The 21,731-nt window shown below is 36.6% G+C and overlaps 1 long non-coding RNA gene and 1 pseudogene across 1 annotated transcript in view; one reads left to right on the forward strand and one right to left on the reverse strand.

Moving 5' to 3' along the window:
* Positions 10,654-11,593, reverse strand: OR2AE3P (olfactory receptor family 2 subfamily AE member 3, pseudogene; annotated as a pseudogene).
* Positions 17,607-21,731, forward strand: part of LOC138917092 (uncharacterized) — a 37,318-nt gene continuing 33,193 nt past the window's right edge. Inside the window, exon 1 of the long non-coding RNA XR_011424580.1 lies at positions 17,607-17,790. This is a non-coding gene — a long non-coding RNA (uncharacterized lncRNA). The remainder of the gene's footprint in view (positions 17,791-21,731) is intronic.

A 21,731-nucleotide genomic window follows, 5' to 3' on the forward strand; every position in this document is an offset into this window, starting at 1 on the left:
TTTGCTACAATTGTTTTCCGTTTCTTTAAAAATAGCCATCCTAATGGATATGAAATTGTGTCTCATTGTGGTATTTGTTTTCATTAACAGGTGAGATTTACTTTTCCTGTTCTATTAAGATATAACTGACATATAAAAGTATATTAGTCCAAAGTGTACAGCACAATGATTATATATAAATATATATAGTGAAACGATTACTACAATAAGTTTAGTTAATACCTGTCAAATCATGAAGTTATAAATTTCTTTCTTTTTATAAGAACATTTATGATATATTCTCTTAAAAAATTTCAAATATAAAATAGAAAGTGACATTAGCAACATGGGGGAGTGAGCTCTTCCCTTTGTCACTCATTCTCTGAATTACAGCTAAACAGACATTCACTCATCAATGGAGGACACCCAGACAGCACAACTGGATGCCTGAGATACCTATGCAGCCATATAGCTGAAGGTAGATGGACTGGATCCTTGGGAAGCAGTGGATGTAGGTGACCATTCTCATACCAATTTCCAGCAACAGCAATCCAGGTCACAGGTCATCACATAGTGACCAAGTGCTACTACTACAGGAGGTGGGGACAGCCCAGACTGCATATAAATGCTATCCTAGCCTAAAGCAGCACACACCATGCTGCAGCAGCCCTACCAGAGGGAATGCATTTTGGCACAACTGTAAGAGGATATGGTGGCAGCCCTGCACAGGAGTACAAATGCTATCCCCACCTGTAAGAGTGCCCACCATGCCACTCAGCCCCACTAGTGGTAATGTGCCCCTGTGCGACTGTAAGAGGAGGCAGTGGCAGGCCTGCACTTGTGCACAAACTCTGCCCTAACTTGAAGGAATGCCCACCATGCTGCCACAGCCCCACTAGTAAGAATGTGTCTTGGTGTAACTTTAAGAGGAAGCTGAAGCAGGACTGTGCTTGCATATGAATGCTATCCTGGCATGTGGGAGTGCCAAGCATGTCACCACAGCCTGAATGAGTGGTCCTGGCTTGGACCCACGAAGAAGCCCTGTCCACCAAGCACAGTGGCTTGCATGACTGTAAGTGGAAGTGTCAGAAGCCCAGTGCACAAGCAAACCCTATCCCAGTCAGTGAGAGAGCCCACCACACCCCCACAACTTCCAGCAGATGGGATGGGATAAGAAACACAGCTCCTGCTTCACCCCAGTGGTAACAGGTGGAATCTGTGACCTGAAACTACCACAAATGCATCAGCAAAGGATTAGTTAATCAAACACCACGAAAAACTATAGTAACACTTCAGAGCAGAAGGAAAATGACAAGTATCTAGTAACCAAACCTGAAGTCACAGAAATTTACAATCTAAATTACAAAGAATTCAAAATAGCTGTCATAAATAAATTCAATGAGTTACAAGAAAACTCAGAAAGCCAGTTCAATGATCTCAGGAATAAAATTAATGAACAGAAGAAATACTTCACCAAAGAAATTGAAATCATTAAAAAAACTAGAAACTCTGGATATGAAGAACACAGTTAATGAGAAAAAATTAATCTACGATCCTAAAAAAATAGAGCTGACATTATGGAGAACAGAATTATTGATTTAGAGGATATAAATAGAGAAATGCTTCAGGTGGAGGAAGAGAGAGAACTAAGATTTAAAAAACATGAAGAAATTATTGAAGAAATATGTGACTCAATGAGGAAAAGCAACATAAGGATTATATGTATCCAAGAGGGAGAAGAGAGGGAAAATAGATCAGAGAGCTTGTTCAAAGAAATAATAGCTGAGAACTTCCCAAACCTGTGCAAGACACTGGACTTACAAATACATGAAGAAAATAGAATTCCTAATTGCATCAAGACAAATAAAAACCTTCTCCAAGGCATATAATAGTAAAACTGGCAAAGGTTAATTACAAAGAAAAAATATTAAGGACAACAAGGCAGAAGAAAATAATCTAGTAAGGAATGCTACCAGGCTTTCAGAAGATCTCTCAGCAGAAACATTACAGTCTAGGAGAAAATGGAATGATATATCCATAATACTGAAAGACATAACCTTTGAGCCAAGAATAATCCATCCAGCAAAATGATATGATGGAGAAATGAAAGCTTTCCCCAACAAACAAAAGCTGAGGGACTTCATTGCCACTAGACCTCCCTTACAAGTTAGGATCAAGAAAGCCCTCATACATCAAATTAAAAGGCAAAGGTTTGCATAGCCTTGAGCAAGGAGATAAATAGACAAACAAAATCAGAAAATTTCAGCTATCAGAAAAGGTTAGCAAACACTTAATCATAAAATAATAATTAAAGGGAAGGAAAGCATCAAAAACAACTATAAAAGTTTCAATTTAATCACAAACTCACAATACAAAACAGAATTTGTGACAATAATAAATCAGAAGAGGACTAAGAAAATGATGGAACATGCTTAGGCTAATAGAGATAAGAGGCTATAAGAAAATAGACTATCTAATTTAAAAGATCTTTTATACATACCTCATGGTAACCACTAAACAAAAAATCAGAGCAGAGCCACAATTCACAGATAATCAGAAAACTATCACAGAAAACCAATAAATTGAAATGGCAGTCAGAAATACAAGGGAAGAGAAACAATGGAAATATAGAACAACCAGAAAACAAGAAATAAAATGGTGTATTAAGCCCTCATATATCACTAACTAGTCTAAATATAAATGAATTGGATTCTCCAATCAAAAGACAAAGAGTAGCTGGATGGATTCGAAAACAAGATCCCACAATAGGCTGCTTCCAGGAAATGCATCTCAGCTCTAAAGACAAACATAAGCTCAGAGTGACAATACTCCAAGCAAATGGCAAACAAAAGAAAGCAAATGTTGCCATACTTATAATAGACAAAGCAGACATCAGATAAAAAAGACAACGAGAGACAACGAGGGACCATATATGATGATAAAAGGGACATTCCACCAAGAGGGTATAACACTTATGAATATATATACACCTGCACGAGAGCACCAAAGTATATACAGCAACTAATAACAGACCTAAATGGAGAAATTGACAGTAACACAGTAATGGTAGAGGCCTCAACACCCCATTTACATCAATGGATAAATCATCCAGACAGAAAGTCAACAAGGAAATATTGGATTTAAATGAAAAAGTAGATCAGGTGGGCTTAATGGATATGTATAAAAGATTCTATCCAAAAACACCAGATTACACAGTCTTCTCAAGTGCACATGGAACAGTCCCAAAAATAGACCATATGTTGGGAAAAAAGCAAACCTCACTGAATTTAAGAAGATTGAAATTATATCAAGCATCTTTTATGATCACAAGGCTATGAAACTAGAAATCAACTACAAGCAAAAAGATGAGAAAATCACAAATATATGGAGACTAAATTAAATGCTACTGAACAACCATTGCATCAATGAAGAAATCAAAGGAGAATTTTTTTTAAAAAACTGGAGACAAATTAACATAAAAGTAAAACATACCAACTCTTATGGGATGCAGCAAAAGGGTTTTTTAGAGGGAAATTTATAAGAATACAGGAACACCTCAACAAGCAAGAAAAATCTCAAATAAGAAATCTTAAACTACACCTAACAGAATTAGAAAAGAAAAAACAACAAAGCCCAAAGTCATCAGAAGGAGGGAAATAATAAAAATTAGAGCAGAAATAAATGAAACAGAGAGTAAAAGTAAAAGTAGAAAGAATCAATGAAATTAAGAGCTGGTTCTTTGAGAAGATAAACAAAATTGACAAATCCTTAGCCAGACTCACTATGAAAAAAAGAGAGAACACTCAAATAAGATTAGAAATGAAAGAGGAGAAATTAAAATGGATACCACAGAAATAGAAAGAATTGTAAGAGAATACTATGAAAAACTATATGCCCACAAATTGGATAACCTAGAAGAAAGAGATGAATTCTTAGACTCATACAAACTCCCAAAACTGAACCAAGAAGATATAGAGAAACTGAATAGACCAATCACAAGTACATACATTGAAAGAGTAATCAAAAAACCTCCCCCAAAACAAAAGTCCAGGACCAGATGGCTTCTCTGTAGAATACTACCAAATATTCAAAGAAGATTTAATACCTATCCTTCTCGAGCTATCCCAAAAAATTGAAGAAGATGGAACACAACCTAACTCATTGTATAATGCCAAAATTACCCTGATACCAAAACCAGACAAAAACAACAGAAAAAAGGAAACTTGCAGGTGAATATCACTGATGAACATAGATGCAAAAATCCTCAACAAAATATTGGCAAATCAAATACAGCAATATATTAAAAAGATCATACACCGTGATCAAGTGAGATTTATACCCAGGACACAGGAGTGGTTCAACATCCACAAATCAATCAATGTGATACACTACATTAACAAAATGAGGAATAAAAATCATATGCTCATCTCAATAGATACAGAGAAAGCACTAGGCAATATCCAACGTCTATTTATCATAAAAACTCTCAATAAAATAGGTATAGAAGGAAAATACCTCAACATAATAAAGGCCATATATGACAAACCCACAGCCAACATCACAATTAATGGTGAACAATTGAAAACCATCCATCTGAGAACAAGAACAAGACTAGGGTATCCACTCTCACCACTCTTATTCAACATAGTACTGGAGGTTTGGTCAGAGTAATTAGGCAAGAAACAGAAATAAAAGAGATCCAAGTTGGAAAAGAAGAAGTAAAACTTCCACTGTTAGCAGATGATATGGTTCCTTCTGTAGAAAATGCTAAAGAATCCACCAGAAAAAGACTACACATAATCAACCACAATGAAGCTGCAGGGTAGAAAATCAGTTTACAAAAATAGGTTTAATTTCTATAAATTGATAACAAACTAGCAGTGAGAGAAGTGAAGGATGCAATCCATTTACAATCGCAACAAAAAGATAAAATATCTATGAATAAATTTAACCAAGGAGGTGAAAAACCTACAGGAAGAAAGATAAAAGATGTTTTTGAAGGAATTTTAAGAGGACATAAAGAAATGGAAAATATTCCATGCTCATGGATTGGAAGAATAAATATTGTAAAAATGACCATAATGCATAAAGCAATCTACAGACTCAGTGCATTCCTAATCAGAATCCCAAAGACGTTCTTCTCAGAAATAGATCAAAGAATCCTAAAATTCAGATGGGGCACCAAAGACCCTGAATAGCCAAAGCAATCTTGAGAAAAAAGAACAACGCTAGAGGCATTACAATTCCTGACTTCAAAATATACTGCAAAGCTATAGTCATACAAATAGCATGGCACTGGCACAAAACAGACAAACAGATCCATAGAGCGGAACTGAAACCTCTAAAATAAAACCACACATCTATGGACAGCTAATCGTCAACAAAGGAGTCATGAACATACAATGGAGAATGGAAAGCCTCTTCAGTAAATGGTGTTGGGAAAACTGGACAACCACATGCAAAAGAATGAAAATAGACTATTATCTTACACCAGACATGAAAATTAACTCAAAATGGATTAAACATTTGAATTTAAGATGAGCAACTGTAAAACTCCAGAAGAAAATGTAACCAGTACACTCTTTGACATCAGTCTTAGCAGTCTCTTGTCAAATACCATGTCTACTCAGGCAAGGGAAACAAAAGAACAAATAAACAAGTGGGACTACATCGTATTGAAAAGCTTCTGTATCGCAAAGGAAACCACAAACAAAATGAGAAGAAAACCCACCAACTGGGAGAAAATATTTGCAAATCATATATTCAACAAGGGGTTAATCTCAAAAATATTTAAAGAACTAATACAACTCTACAACAAAAAACAAACAACCTGATCAAAAAAATAGGCAGAGGATATGAGCTAACATATTTCCAAAGAAGATATACACATGGCTAATAGGCACATGAAAAGATTTTCAAGATCACTAGTTATTAGGGAAATACAAATCAAAACTGTGATATATCACCTCACACCTGTCAGAATGGCTATTCTGAAAAAAAACAAGAAATAAGTGTTGGGGAGGATGTGGAAAAAAGGGAGCCCTCATACACTGCTGGTGGGAATGCAAACTGGTATAGCCATTATGGAGAGTAGTCTGGAGAGTTCTGAAACTAAAAATAGAAATACCATGTGGTCCAGCTATCCTACTACTGGGTACTCATCCAAAGAATTTGAATCAACAATTCAAAGAGATTTATGCACCCCTTTATTCACTGGAGCATTATTCATAATAACCAAGACATGGAAGCAACCCAAGTGCCCTTCAACTGATGAATGGATGAACAAGATGTGAGATATATATATATATGTGTGTGTGTGTGTGTATACATATACATATATACACATACACACACACAAACACACACACACAATGGAATACTACTCAGCCATAAAAAAGACAAAATTGTCCCATTTGCAACAACATGACTGGACCTTGAGGGTATGATGTTAAGTGACTTAGGCCAGGCAGAGGAAGACAAACCTCATGATTTCATTCTTATGTGGAAGATAAACAAACACATGGATAAAGAGAACAGATTAGTGATTGCCAGAGGATAAGGTGATTGGGGGAATGGACGAAAGAGGTAAAGGAACACATATGTATGGTGACATTAAAATTAGACTATCAGTGGGGAGCATGTTGAAGTCTATACAGAAATTGATAAATAACAATGTACACCTGAAATTACACGGCATTATAAGCATTATGACTTCAGTAAAATAATTGAAAAAAAGAAATAACTAATATATGTATTAGAGCTATATATATATTATATAGATATATTATGTACTATATAATATAATATATAATAAATCTATATACAATATTAGAGTTAATATATATATTTAATATACATATATATATATATACACACACACACACACACACACAATATAGTATTGTTAACTATAGTCACCATGCTGTACATTACATCCCAGAACTTATCTTACAACTAGAAGTTTTGACCTTTTGGCCATATTCACCCATTTCCCCCACTGCACCCCCTTCCTCTGACAACAACTAATCCAGTTTTTGTATCTTTGTATTTAATTATTTTAGATTCCACATGTAAGTGAAATCATACAGTATTTGTGTTGCTTTGACTGACATTTCACTTCTCATAATACCCTCAAGGTCCATCCATGTTATAACAAATGGAGGGATTTCCTTCTTTTTTATGGTACATTAATATTCCATTGTTATAAATAACACATTTTCTTTACCAATTTGTCCATAGATGGGCACTTAAGTTGCTTCCATGTCTTGGCTATTCTAAGTAATGCTGCAAGGAACATGGGGATACAGATAACTTTCCAAGACAGTGATTTACTTCCTTTAAATATATACCCAGGAGTGAAATTGCCGAATCATACGATAATTCTATTTTTAGTTTTTTAGGAACCTCCATACTGTCTTCAATATTGGCTGTACCAATTTACATTTCCACCAATAATGCACAAGAGTTCACTTTTCTCCACATCCTCTCCAACACTTGCTATGTCTTGTCTTTTTAATAATAACCATTCTGAGATGCTTGAGCTGGTATCTCATTTTGTTTTTGATTTGCATTTCCCTGGTGATTACTGATGCTGAGCATCTTTCCACGTCCCTTTTGGCCATCTGTATGTCTTCTCTAGAAAAATGTCTATCAAGATCTTCTATCTATTTTTTAAATCAGATCATTTTGAGTTTTTTGCTATTGAGTTATATGAGTTCTTTATATATTTTGGGTATTAACCCCTCATCAGATATACGATGTGAAAATATTTTCTCCAATTCTGTAGGTTGCCTTTTCATTTTATTGATGGTTTTCCTTGACGTGCAGATGCTTTTCATTCTGATGTTGTCCCACTTTTTTATTTTTGCTTCTTGTGCCTTTGCTTTTGGTGTCAAATCCAAAAAATGACTGCCAAACCCAATGTCAAGGAGATTACTCCTTATGTTTTCATTTAAAAGTTTTCTGGTTTCAGGTCTTACTTTCAAGTCTTTAATCCAATTTGAGTTGATTTTTCCTAACCATATCCCTAACGATTAGTGACGTTGAGCATCTTTTCATGTGCTTGTTGGCCATTTGTACAATTTGTTTGGAGAAATGTCTATTCATGTCCTTTGCCCATTTTTTAATCAGGTTGTTTTATTGTTGCTGAGTTGTAGTCATTATTTATATATTCTGGATATTAGCCCCTTAAAAAGCACATGGCTTACAAATTTTATTCCATAGGTCGTCTTCTCACTCTACTAATTGCATACTGTGATGAACAGAACTATTAAATTTTTGATGTAGTCCAATTTATATATGTTTACTTTTGTTGCCTAGGTTCTCCTGTCATATCCAAGAAATCACTGGGAAAATCCAATGTCATAAACCTGTTCCCCAATGATTTCTTCTAAGAGAGTTATAAACTTAGTTCCCACATTTAGGTTTTGATACATTCCCAGTTAACTGTTGTATATAGTGTAAGGTAAGGATCCGATTTCATTCTTTTTCATATCTGATTTTCCCAGCACCATTTATTGAAAAAAATGTCCTTTCCCTACTAAATGATCTTGGCGTTCTTGTTGAAAATCATTTAACCATATATGTGAAGTTTTATTTCTGGGTTCTCTCTTCAACTCCATTGGTCGATATGCCTGTTTTTAAGCCAGCGCCACATTATTTTGATTACTTAGCATTCTACTAAGTCTTGAAATCGGCAAATTTGAGTGCTCAATTTTTATTCATTTTCAGGTTTGTTTTGGCTATTTGAAATCCCTTGATTCCATATGAATTTTAGGATAGGTTTTTCTGAATAAAATGCTATTGGGATTTTGATAGAGGTTGCATTGAATCTGTAGGTCACTTTGGGTGTTATGGATGATGTAACAATAGTAACTCTTCCAATCCATGGATCCAGAATATCTTTTCATTTGTTTACATGTCCTTAATTTCTTTAAGCAGTGTTTTTTCATTTTCTGTGCACAAATCTTTCAGTTCCTTGGTTAGCTTAATTCCTAAATATTTTATTCTTTTTGCTTCCTACTGGGAATGGAGTAAAGTTGGACCACTACTGTGCAGAGAACATGTACAAGAGTTAACTAAAAATGTATCAAAAAAACAAATGTAAGAGCTAAACTTATAAACCTTTTAGGAGAAAACATAAGGCGAAAGCTTCATGACATTGGGTTTGCTGATGACTTCTTGGATATGACACAAAAAGCATAGACAAAAGAATGAAAATAGATAAATTGGACTACATCAGAATTTTAAAAGCTCTGTTCATCAAAGGACACAATCAACAGGCTGAAAAGACAAGATATGGAATGAGATAAAATATTTGTAAACCAGGATATATCCAGGATATGTATAGAATGATTACAATAATGTAGCGTAATATCTCTTTTCAAGTGGATCCCCTAGAATACTATGTTATTTACTTTTGGAAGATGCTCAAATTACACAAATAATCATCCATAAACTTGGCTGAGATTGTTTCATTCTCAAATAATCTTATAAGATTCATGACAAGGACATTGTTGTGTGTGTAGAGTGGGAGAGGTAGCAGAACAACCACCTGTCTTTAACTTGGATTGTGAGCTAGCTGTTTATGAATCACTCTTGTGCCTTCAGAAACAACCCAGGTATGGTTTATTCTACCTGATATTGGAACATTACAGAATCCAACCTTAGGGCTCGGTGGGTAAGATGACACTCAACTCAGGACGGGTGGTTCTTGTTATACAATGCCAAAAACCTATTTCTCAGAAAGAAAATACTTGCTTGTCTTAGAAAGCACAACTTTGCTCTCAAAACTTATGTGTTGTTCTTCGTAAGATGGTTCCAGGACTTCATGACTTTTTTTAACTAATAGGGGAAGCAAGATATAGAAATTTGCCCCTCACTTTGGCATCCCTCAGACCACTAGACTCCAAGAGGCTTCACTGAGATGTCAGGCCACTGCATTTGCTTGGGATTAATTTCTGGCTATCTGACACAAATGAGTCTTACAAAGTCATCCACAATATTATTCATTTTTATATTTTCCCATCTCTGAATTAAATAAAATTAATGTTATCATGGATAGCAAAGCAATTGAGGCTCCTTTCATTTATTAATCCATGCGACAAACAGTTACTGAGCACTTATTTCATGTCAGGCTCTTTTCTTGACTCTGGGTGAGGCAATAGTACACAAAGTCAAGTCCTTGCCCTCAGGGAGATTACACTCTAGTCAAAGAGACAATACATATAACATAACATAACATCACATCATGCAAAATCATGGAGAATAGTGTTACAAATTGGAAGCAGGGGACAGAGAATGGAGGGTGTTCCTTTGGATATGGTCATCAGGGAAGCACATTTTGGCAGGTTTACATTTAAAGATATTAAAAGGAAATTAGAGAGAGTCTAGCATGTTCAAGGGTTGATCTAGGAATTTTCAGTATCAAGAAGTGTGAAATATGCATGTTTGTTGTTTTTGCCACCCAGTCTATGGTATTTTTGGAATAGCAGCTCAAATGGCATAAGATAGTACTCTATAGTGCTTAGATGCCTGCGACTGAGTTAAAATACTGGAATTCTGTGTTGACCATTTCATTTTTGCAGTAGTATTCAGGGATTTGGACCCTTGAAAACTCTTAGGGGTTTACCCAGATCAATTTAGGGAGCTTATCCCATTCCACTCTCATAATCAGGGCAAATGAAGTTTCTGTCTTTGGGTGCTAATATCTCTCCTGAGCACTATCCTCAGAGCCTTTGCCACATCCTTATTCATGAAAGTAAAAATCAAAGGATTCAGTGTGGGAGTAATTGTGCTATAGAACACAGAACCAACTTTGTTTTGCAATGAGGTACACTTGGACCTGGGCCTCATACATGAGAGTATGCAGGAACCAAACAAGAGGGAAACCACAGTGAGGTGATAACTACAAGTGGTAAAGGCATTTCTTTTACCCCCAGCTGAACACTGTGAAGGATGAAGGCATAGAATGTAGAAACCAGGAAGATGGGTTGGAGGATAAACAGGATGCTGGTGATGTACACTGTGGTCTCATAAACAGTGATATCTCCACATACCAACTTCATAACAGCTGAAAACATAAGAAAAGTGTTGGATTTTTTGAGGCCCATGAAAACAGAAGTGCATTAAGCTCACCATGTTAATTAGGGAATTTATGAATGCTCCCAACCATGACATGACAGCCATCATCTGTCTCACCCTTCTTTTCATGAGTACAGTGTAACACATTGGATGATAGATGGCAAGATAGTGGTCACAGGGCATGAGACCTATGAGAAGACATTCAGCACCACCCACAGACAAATAGACGAAGTGCTCACTCTCACAGTCCATAAAGGAGACAGGCTTCTTGCCAGAAAGGTAGTTTGTAGCCATCTTGGGGATGGTTGTGGAGACACGAATCAGATCCATGAGGGAGATCTGGCTGAGCAGGAAGTATGGGTGTATGAAGCCTGGTCACAGCATATTTGAGGAGCATGGTGAGAGTGTTGAAACTAACCACTACGAGGGAAACCAGCATCGTCAAGGAGAAAAGAAAAAAGTGAGTGAAGGAGTCGTCAAAGAGCCTTTCAAAGAGGAAGTCTGCCAGAGAGGTCTGACTCCTCTGCCACATTTCCCCTTTCTCAGGACCTGTGGAGACAGAAAGTGGAGATGAAATGTGATATCAGAAATCCTGGGTTTACTGCAAACCTGAATATAAGACCTTTTGATATATGGCGCAATTTTTGAAGAAAATTTTTCTGTTTCTCATTATTCTACAGTTAAAATCATTGAAATAACCTTTTATAACAAGAACTGTAAATCTGTCTTCACCAAGATGATACTTTGAAATTCCAGAATATTTAAGCTCTGTTAGGTGCCAAACATCAAACAAGAGCCTCTCCTCATTAATAAGGAATTATATCTACTGCCTAACATGATATCAGTGTCCCTCATACAATGAAAATCACATGAAATATTCATATAAAACAAGGCCAAAGTACCCATTACTGTTGTCCAGAGGATGAGTTATCCTATCCAAGTGCTAACCCATTCTGTGGAAGTCAGTTAGGACTTATTCTCAGCCACTCTTGTACATGATGATGGACTCACAAACCAAGTGTCCATGGCAGCAAGGATGAAAGCGATACATGGGTTCAGCAACATGGACTCCTCATATCACTGAATCAACAAGCAAAGGAAGTTACTATATACTGGCTGGCATGACTGATCCTAACTATCAAGGGGAAATTGAGTTACTATTATGCCATGGTGATAGGAGGAGCTTGTCTGAAGGCAGGAGACTTTCTAGGGTGCAATTCTATCCTCACATGTCCTGTGATGAAAGTCACCGGGAAACTGCAACAACCCAATTCACTCAGGACTGTTAACGGCCTCAGTCCTTCAGGGATGAAGGTTTGGGTTATCCCACCCGACAAGGAAACATGATCAACTCCAGACAAAGGGGATATGGAGTGGGCAGTGAAAAGAGGAAGTTAGAAAAAACAGCCATGGCCACATACACAGCTGCAAAAAAAAAAAAAAGTAAGAGTAACAGGCATCTTTTCTTTCTTCTGTTACGAATATTTTGTACATATATATTAACTATTTTTCCCTCTGTTATCCCCTTAATAAGATAATATCTATTAATATAGTTATGCTTATATCTCAGTGTATAAGTTATAGGACATAAAATGGGGACTATGAATCAGATAGAAGTAGAATGAATTTCACCTAAACACAAAAAAGGGATTTGGCATCCTCTTACGGGGAAAGAGTAGATGTGATTTATATCCTATTCTTGAGAAAAGCTTTATATGTTTTTGATTGTACATGGGATGATTGCATCATGTTATGTGTAAGGATAACTTGGTATGGACTTTATTTTGAGATTAAGTATTGTTTAGAAGATGTATATGAGTGCCATGTTGACACATAACAAAGTCCCACAGTTATGTACTTTAAAACAAACAAGATATATGTCCTGGTATACTTGAGAGCCTTCAAATTATGGATCAGACTGATGAAACTAGAATTATAACATTTAATCAATGAAATTTCCAATTGGCCTTTTATCAATATCTCACATGAATATTGATGAGAATGAGAGCTTGAACTCCATAGTAAAGCCCAACTCAAAAAACTAATAATCTAAATTAATCCCCAAAGATCTACCCTATCCCTCTTTGTATTTTTCCTCCTAAACATCTCCCTAGATCTTCATGCATTCCACATTATATACTTACTGTTCAAAGTGAAGAACACTTCAAAGTATAATTTGACCAACAAGAAAGAAGTCACATGTATTATCTTCTTCCATATTAATGTAGCCTAGGATCATCTTTTTGGCTGTCGCCTCAAACTATTATTTCAAACTCAGCTTCTTTTGAAAAACGGCCCAGTTTCCCATATTCACAGTGATTGCTCCAGCCCTGTCAAGATATCCACACATTTGCCTTTCACTAAAGTATTCCTATACTTCCCTCTTTCCTTATTAGTTTCCATCTTTCTCTGTAAATCTCCATAGCACAAGTTTTTCCATCATCTGATTCATGTCTCTCTTCCTCCCTTAGGCAACTTTCTTAATAATTTCCCATTCTGATTTATAACATTTAGGTGACTTTTTTCCTCTGCCTTCTCAGGAAGCTTTCCTTAAGGACTGACCAATATCACCCTCTGACTTAAAGGATGGAGAAATAAGCTGACAATGCCAGAGGGAACCCTAGTTTCTAATAAAGGTTTTCTGGACACCTCAAGCCCAAATATTTCCTTACCTAGAATTGACTCTGCAGAGACTTGTGGGCAGAACAAGTATAGAAGTGAAATTGAGAGGGTAGGATATGTTCACACAGACTCACACATTGTCTACTGATCATCCAAACAAGTCTTTTCTAAGGTGCTCATCAGACTTCCTTCTCTAACCCTGAAAATCTCCAATACTGGTGGGATTGCCCATAAGATATTGTTGTGCAGACTCATCATTGTTTATACTAAATGTCTAGTAAAAGAGCATCATCAGGAGCAAGGGTGCATGCAATTTTTTAATGCTCTTGTAATGTGTTTTCACATTTTGAACTACTTCCATGCACGGTGGTACAGATTAAGTAACTGAACTTCTTTAAATTTTGCTTACTGGGGCTCTGAATCATGCACGTGTTTCTTCTACCTCTAAACATCTATCCGCGGCACTTCTCCATTCCAAAATGGGAAAGAGCATGGGAAACAAGAATTTCCATTAATCAACCTGATTAAGAAGCTGCCCTTAATACCAACTTAATTATCAATGAGTTTGGAGTGAAGAGAAAATCTGTTTTGGAATTTCTGCTATTTTAGATCAATCATGGCATGCTCTTCTTCACTTTACACCTCCTTTCCTAGTTAACAAAATAAGAATTTGCCACTAGCACTGGTGTTTTTTAGTATAAGCCCCTTCCTGACTGCATGAATGTTTCCTCACTGTGAACCCTAGGGGTTAGAATGATGACAGACTTGGCCAGACATGAGCCAAACATGGGGGCAGAGAAGCAGCATCTGAGGTAAATAAAACATCCCACAAACCCAGAGGACTTATGATGTGAGCTGAGGTAAATAGAGGTCATTAAACATATGACATTAGGGAGTCCAACTGAGACAAAACATCCTGAGTCTCTTCTGGGAGCCATTACTCAAGATGCCAATTAGACTTGCTGTATGCGTTGAGGAAAACATTCCCAAAGGGCTTTCTTGGAGTTTGTTGGCAACGGTGAGGGGAATGAGATATTTCAAGGAGTGTGTTTCTGAAGATAACATGGGAATATCTTCTGTAAGTATCAATTAACCATGGAGGGAAACTATTCCTGGAGTCCCTCAATTGTTTTGCACCTTCGAATCCATATCTCTCTAGCCCCTTTCTATCCAACGCTTTTGTGAAGACAGTCTGAGAAAGATCTAGTCTCTATTGCTGACAGGACGTAATTGAGGATTACCCCATGTGCAATATCATAGAAGAGAAGTCAAGGAACAGAGGCAGGCAGTTACTAGTAGGGTTTCTCACCCAAGCTATTCGCTACACTTCAATTTTATAGACTAGATTAATATAACATGTAAAAAGCTTTCAGTTGCAGAAGTAAAAGTAAAAAGTGTCATATCCATACATCTTCTTATTTACTCCCATTTCATTCTTGTACCCTGCTCTTCCTCTTGATTTTATGTTGAGCTATTCTTTTTTTCTCTATCTCAGCTCAGATACTAAAATATCTTATCTCATTGATCTTATTTATTCTTGCAGTAGGTACAATGTATCATCATTTTCTTCAAAACCTACTGTGTTAATGCATTTACCTTGTGCTCTCCTTCTCACCAGAATATAATATCTCTGTGTTTAAGGAAGCTATGGCATTTATATAATTCAGTAATTTATTTGGCATATATTTGGTGAACATCTGCTATCTCCCTAATGCTGTATTGGGTAGCATGTGTACGGTGATTAACAATCAAGCATAGTGCCTTCCCCCATGGAACTAACAGGTAAAACTAACAAATAAACAAATATAGCATATAATACCAGGTTAAGAATTTGTAGTAATCAGAGGACATAATCATCAGGGTGGAGTTAAAAATACTTTTGCCTCTCCCTTCCAATCTACAGTGATTAAAACATCTATAACTCAACAAAATCTGCATTGTACAAAACATTGCGATGTTGGAAATATCCGCAGATTAGTATATACAGAGATCAGTGAATTGGAGCACTTAGATAGGCAAAATTGGGAGCAGTAAAGGCAATGCCTGAGATGTTAGTTCCCCAGCTGTGGCAGCTGAGCCAGCCACTCCAACCCCAGAAAACATGATAGGCAGCAGCAGAGTTGTGTGTGTGACTCCAGCCAGCCAGGGGCAGAGGCATCAGTGGCCACAGGAAGCAGAGAAGCAACGAATGTGGATCCCCATTATCCCAAGCCCCTGTCCTCAGCTCAGAGACTGGTAGCAGCAAGTGTGCACGGTTCTCCTGCATCCAAACTGCAGTGGTGCCAAGGACCACAGGGTAACAGGCAACAGCTGAGACAGTACTGCTTGTATCAGGCTCCTTCCTCACCCTCCCCATCCCCCTACCAATGTGGTGGAGCTTCCCTCTCAGGAGATCTCAGACGTGGCTGAGGCATCAGCCATTTCTGTGCCTGAGCAGCAAAGCCAGCACACATAATGACACCAAGAAGAGCAAGGTATCAGTGGCCCCCCGAAATACAAGCAGTGGTAAGGAGAGTACATATGTGACCCCTAATAGAGAAGCTGGAGGGTGGAAAGTGACAGTACACAAATATAGCCAGAGGTAGCTCAGGTAAGAGATACCAAAACTGATCACTGTGGCACAACCTACTGAAAAGCAAAAGAAGGGCTTCTAATCTCAAAGAAATTGAAAAATTTGAATCAAAACAAAACTGTACCTAAATGAAAAACGTGTTTGCTACAGAAAAGTATTCTCTAGAAACCAAACATAAAGCAATGGAAGATTGTGATGTTAAGTGATAAATAATTCAACATAGCTGTCATGAAGAAACTCAGTGAACTTCAGGAAAACTCATAAAGACAGTTTAATGATGTCAAGGATGAAATCAATGAAAGGAAGGAACACTTTACCAAAGAGATTGAAACTTTAAAAAAGAACTAAGTCAAAATTTTAGACCTTAAAAACAAAAAATGAGATAAAGAATGCATTAGAAAGTATTGGAAATAAAGCAAATCACATGGAAGAAAGAACTGGTGAGCTCGAAGATAGAAAACTAGGAATGATGCAGGTAGAAGGAGAAAGAAAATTAACACTTTTTAAAATGCAGAAATTCTATGAGAATTATCTGACTCCATTAGAAGGGACAACATAAGGGCAATGGGTATCCCAAAAGAAGTGAGAGAGAAGGGATCAGAGAGCTTATATATATAAAAAAACCAATAGCTGAGAACTTCCCAAACCTGAGGGAGTAACTGGATATACAAATCCATCAAGTGAGTATAACATCCAGTTATCTCAACACAAGAAGGCCTTCTCCAAGACACATGATAATAAAACTGTCAAAAATCAATGACAAAGAAATTGCTGGGAAGACAGAAGCACTGGTGGACTCTGAACACACCTCCTCCCATGGATACAACAACCTGTGGAATAATAACCTCTGAGTGATAACTGGAAGCTGGATAAAAAGAATCCCCATAACAAGGGACAAGACTGAGGTGGAAGAGGAAGAAACACCTTTCTACTGAGGAAAATATTATATTCTAGCTGTGACATTTCATGGGCAGGGGCAATCATAAGGTATGAAAATCTTCCTGGAGAAGCAGGGGATCTAAGCAGGAGATCTATGTCACAATAAGCAGCCTTTGAATTCAGTACAACCAAGACAAATGTCATAATACCTGGCTTTGCTGACTATTAAAACAAAGAAGGAATACCCCAACAAAAGCTATTGAATATGAGAGAGAAAAGCCTGCTCTTAAATGGCCCATGCACAAATTAACCCATTCTGGAGACCAAAACAAAATCACCAGAAAGAAAAGTGTACAGTCCTTTAGTAAGAGAGACTCACTTGATAATCACTGAGCAAACTCAGAGAGGCAGGAGGTGTTTAGGACAACCTTCTCAGGGAGTGAGACACAAACAGCAGCCGTTATTGTGACATAATACAAGCATCAGTCACAGACACTGGCAGAGGCTAATGGATTTCTTCCCCTGGCCTATTAGCAAAGGGATTTCCCTGACCCACTAGAGCACTGATTTAATCCAGATCACCCAGGGCAGACAGCCACCCTCCAGACACACCCTGCCCACCAGCAAACACCATTGGAACTTGTGGACCTGCACAGGTAGGGTGTTTGGGAACTCTGCAGCAGGTAAGATGTGTCCACTTTGGTAGCGTGGAACATGTGCACAGAGCAGGACTGCATTGACAGAGTGTGTGATGGGCCCATGGTTGTGTGGCAGGGTTTGTTGGCTGCAGAAGATTTTTGCCACTGGCCTTCTCAAACAACCACATAGGAGATCTGCTACACCTTACAACGCCTAAAGCAATTGTGTGCTCCATGACTGTGACTGGACCCATCCAGCTGTAATCCTGAGAAAGCTGACAACAGCCTTTCAGGTCAGAGGCCTACAGCAATTATGAGCCACTGTACTTAGCAACTAGCCACACTGCCGGCCCAACTCACTTAACAGTAGTAACTGTGTATTAGAAGACCTTGCAGCCAACTGTGCTGGGGCTCACCTCACCCAATAAGGTGACTAAAGTAATCATAGTGGCCACACATAGCTAAGCCTTACAATCATCCAGCCAGGGGGCCAGCATAGCCTAAGACACACCTGCAACAAGACCAACTCCAACAAAACATAAGGGCACACATATCCCAAGCAGAGGAGACTCCTGGAACATTGGAACTGGTGATGAGAAGGAAGCACATTCGTGGGCTTCATAAAGCACCTCTTACATAAGGCCATAGCTCCAAGTTCTTGGAGATGTAGCTAATCTATCTAATACATAAATATGAACAAAGAGAAATAGGCAAAATGAGGAGACAAGGGAATATATTCCAAATAAGTGAACAGGAAAAATCCTCAAAAAAAGAAATAAATGAAATAGAGATAAACAATATACTTCATAAAGAGTGCAAACTAATAGTCATAAGGATGCTCACTGTTCTTGAGAGAAGAATAGATTAACACAGTGAGAACTTCAACGAAGAATTGCAAAATATAAAAAAGAACCAATCAGAAATGGAGAATACAATACTGGAAATGGAAAATTCACTTGAGGGACTCAATAGCAGAGTAGATGATATAGAAGAATGGATCAATGAGCTGGACAAAAAAAGTAGAGGAAATTACCAAGCTGAACAGATAAAAACAAAAAGAATTAAAAAGAATGAGGACAGTCTAAGATATCTGTGAGACAACATCAAGCATACTAACCTGTGTATTATAGTTTTCTGAGTAGAAGAAGAGAGAGACAAAGGGGCAGAGAACCTATTTGAAGAAATAATAGCTGAAAACTTTCCTAATCAAAGGAAGAAAACAGACATCCAGGTACAGGAAGCACAGAGAGATCAACCCAAACAAGATCAACCCAAAGAGACCCACACCAAGACATATTAAAACCAAAATGTCAAGAACTAAAGATAAAGAGAGAATTATAAGAACTGCAAGAGAAAGGCAACAAATAACATACAAAGGAAACCCCATAAGTCTATCAGCTGACTTCTCAGCAGAAACCTTACAGGTTAGAAGGGAGTGGCATGATATATTCAAAGTGCTGAAATAAAAATACCTACAGCCAAGTACATTCTACCTGGTCAGATTATCATTCAGAATGGAAAGAGAAATAAAGAGTTTTCCAGTCAAGAAAAAACTAAAGAAGCTTGTCACCAACAAACCAGCCTTACAAGAAATGTTAAAGGGACTTATGTAAATGGAAAATAAAAGATTGCAAATAGGAATTAGAAAATTATCAAGGAAAAAATTAGTAGTGAAGGCACATATACAATGAAGGTAGCAAATCAACCACTTATGAAGCTAATATCAAGGTCAAAAGAAAAAAGTACTAAAATGATCTATTTCTATGATAAAAGGGTAAAGGATACACAGACGCAAAAAAGGTTAAATATGATATCAAAACATAAAATTTGCAGGGAGGGGAGTAAAAGGGCTTTTAGTAAGAGGTCAAACATAAGAGTCTATCAACAGAGTATAGATTGATATTTACATGGGTTATTATATATGAACCGGACAGCAATCAAAAACCAGAAACCTATAATAAATCTACAAAAATTAAGAGAAAGGAAGTCAAACATAATACTAAATACAGCTGTAAAATCACAAGTAAAAAGAGCAAGAGAAGAAAAGAACAGAGAACTACTAAAACACACAGAAAAAAGTAACAAAATGGAAATAAGTATGTACTTATCAATGGGTGCATTAAATGTTAATCAAATAAATGCTCAAATCCAAAAGACATAAGGTTGCTGATTGGATAAAAAACAAGACCCATATATATGCTGCATACAAGAGACACATTTCAGACTTAAAGACACTCACAAACTGAAAGTGAAGGGATGGAAAAAGAGAGCCCACGCAAATGGTGATAAGAAGAAATCTTGGGCAGCAATACTCATATAAAACAAAATAGACTTTAAAACAAAAACTATAACAAGAGACAAAGAAGGGCACTACATAATAAAAAAGGGAACAATCTAACAAGAAGATATAACAGTTATAAATATCTATGCACCCAACACAGGAGCACCTAAATATATTTATAAGCAATTATCAACAAACATAAAAGGAGAAATAGTAACACAGTAATAGCAGGGGACTTTAACACTCTACTCATATCAATGGACTAATCATCCAAAGAGAAGATAAGTAAGGAAATATTGGCCTTAAATGGCACATTAGACCACATGGACTTTGGAAATATGTACAGAACTATCCATCCCCAACTGCAGAATACACATTCTTTTCAAACATGCATGGAACATTCTCCAGAGAAGATCAGATATTAAACCAAGAAACAAGTCTCAACCAATTTAAGTAGATCAAAATAATACTAAGCATATTTTCTAACCACAACAGTACAAAACTAGAAATCAACTACAAGAAGAAAACTGGAAAAGCCATAAATGAGTGGATATTAAACAAAATGCTACTGAACAATGGTTGGGTCAATGAACAAATCAAAGGAGACATCGAAAAATACTTGGAGATAAATGAAAATGAAAATACAACATGATAAAATTTATGAGATACAAAAATAGTGGCACTTAGAGGGAAGTTTATTGCACTAGAGGCCTACCTCAAGAAACAAGAAAAATCTCAAATAAACAATCTAACAGTGCACATAAAAGAACTAGAGAAAGAAGAACAAACAAAACCAAAAATGGATATATAGTTGGAAATAATACAAATCAGAGCATAAATAAAACAAATAAAGACTAAAAAACAATAGAAAAAAATAAACTAAAATCTAGTTCTTTGAAAATATAAAATTGACAAACCTTTAGCTAGACTCACCAAGCACAAAAAGAGAGAGGGCTCAAATAAATAAAATTAGAAACAAAAGAGGAGAAATTACAACAGGCAACTCAGAAATACAAAGAATTATAAGAGAATACTATGAAAAGCTATATACCAACAAATTGGATAAACTAGAACAATGGAAGAATTCTTAGAATTGTATAACCTCCCAAAACTGAATCAAGAAGAAATAGAGACTTTGAATAGATCAATCACAAATGAAGAGATTAAAACAGTAATCAAAACCTCTCAAGGAAGAGTAGGATCAGATGGCTTCTCTGGTGAATTCTACCAAACATTGAAAGATTTCATAACAACACTTTTCAAGCACCTTCAAAAATTTCGAGAGGACAAGATGTTTGTAACTCATTCTACAATTCCAACATTACTTTGACACCAAAACCAGACAAAAACAATACAAAAAAAGGAAAATCACAGGCTAACACCAAGGAACATAGATGCAAAAATCATGACAAGAAAATGTTGGCAAGTTGAATACAACAATATATTAAAAGGATCATATACCATATTCCAAATAAAGTGAAATTATTCCAGGTATGCAAGGATAGCTCAACATCCACAAATCAATCAATATGATATACCAGATTAACAAACTGAAGAAGAAAAATTGTATAATCATCTCAAAATATGCAGAAAAAGCATTTGACAAGATTCAACATCCATTTATGATAAAAAAAAACTTGTTGCAGGAGAGCATAGCAACATTATTGCAAGGCTTTAA

Source organism: Equus caballus, chromosome 13 (genome assembly GCF_041296265.1).
Source record: "Equus caballus isolate H_3958 breed thoroughbred chromosome 13, TB-T2T, whole genome shotgun sequence".
NCBI classification, from domain to species: Eukaryota; Metazoa; Chordata; class Mammalia; order Perissodactyla; family Equidae; genus Equus; species Equus caballus.